This window comes from Limulus polyphemus, unplaced genomic scaffold (genome assembly GCF_000517525.1).
Source record: "Limulus polyphemus unplaced genomic scaffold, Limulus_polyphemus-2.1.2 Scaffold1, whole genome shotgun sequence".
In the NCBI taxonomy this organism is placed as follows: domain Eukaryota; kingdom Metazoa; phylum Arthropoda; class Merostomata; order Xiphosura; family Limulidae; genus Limulus; species Limulus polyphemus.
Window position 1 is genome coordinate 289,379 of NW_013665611.1, and position 1,830 is coordinate 291,208.

Below are 1,830 nucleotides of genomic sequence, written 5' to 3' on the forward strand. Positions count from 1 at the left end.
AAAGTATTTCATTTTATCAGGAACGCCTGCTTTTATTCCATATGAAGCATTAAAAGAATGACACTTTAAGCCAACCAGAATTAGAAAATGAATCGAAATTCAGAACAGCTTTATCACTATTTTATCTAACAAGTGGCAAGGCTCTGATATGTGTATTTCTTGAAAATCAGTTTAAGTAGATATTAAGTCATGGTAGAGTTTTTACACGTACGTTCTTTAGAATGTAAACATAAAATATCAAATCAGTTCAAGAATTGTTAAAATTATTCTTAACTATCCCGAGCAGTGTTGCCAAATAAACGTACAATAACAAACATAACACATAAAAACCGCAAAGTTCCAGCCCTATTAGATAATTAAAAACAACCAAAGAACTCAAACAATGGGGATTACAAATGGCAACCTACGAAAACAACTTATTATTATTATTTATACATTTAGCTGAGGCTTTTATCCAAGGCGATTATGTTCGATTAATGGTTTTTTTTATAGTTAAGCACAAAGCTATACAATGGGCTATCTATGCTGTGCCCATTACGGGTATCAAACCCCAATTTTTAGCGTTACAAGCTTTCAGACTTAACGCTGAGCGCTGAGCTACTGGGGAGCTCATTTAACGGATTGCTATAAGATTCATTATAAAATTTTCAAACTATTTTTGTCATAACTTTTTCATTTTTGATTACTCTGACATTCCCAATGATTCAATGAAAACATGGTATGTGACAGTATCTTTCTGAATTATGGCATACAATGCTTTATGCCGGCAAAGCGTGAGCTACAAATCAATGGTATATGTGATATTATATTGTAATATTACACCAATTTACAGATCACACTTCACACAATGTAATATCCTACCAATCTATAGAACACTTGTAACGAATTTGTTATTCTATATTATTTTAATATTGACGTTTCTTTAGATTATATTTAGAAACATGCATAGCTTATACTGTTAAATATGTATTGCGAAACTCCCGCCTATTTTCCAAAGTTGTAGAAGGATTCTCGAGAGTAAGAATCAACAAAATATGTATGTATATAAACGCTTAAATATAGCCAGTATTGCTACATAAAGCTGAAAATTAGAGAAAGCCTTCACACGCCTATAAATATAACCAACGCGACGCGCCAAAAAAGAAAGTATCTATTATTAGTTTGCTATAGTCAGTGTGTTATAAACTTCGAAAGCTATAACTGTGATTGTTTTAACGCTTACAAATCGGAAAACTTCAGATATTTGATCAGAAGCATTTATAAAGTTCGAACATTACAAATCATTTAACTTCAGTGGATGCATAACTACCTTTACAAAGACATTATATAACTTCAGCGATAAAAGAAACTCGATCTGTAATCGGTGTGTGTGGCTGGTGAATAACGAAAGACAAAGCTAGCTAGCTTCCCGTTAAGCGAATTGTACCTACATCGACTCGTAATTAACTCGCTTATCATGAACCCTTGATAACATATCGAAGAAGTTCCAGACTAGAAAGAAGACTTTGTATTGCTTGTAAGTTTGTGAAACTTTTGTTTATAAATCATTGTTTATAATAACTATTTGTAATAACTATTATTGTAAATTGTGTTATTGTTTGTATATTAAAGCATATTTGTATAAAACTATGTGTCAATCTCGTTGGCAAATATAATAAATTGGAGATATATTGGCATATATTTAACTACTAAGTCTAAATGACAATTTAACTCAGTTTTAGGCTACTTGAAATTGTAATACGTAACACACTCTTCACACAATGTAACGTCCTACCAATCTATCGATCACGCTTCACACAATGTAATGTCACAGAAATCTATCGATCACGC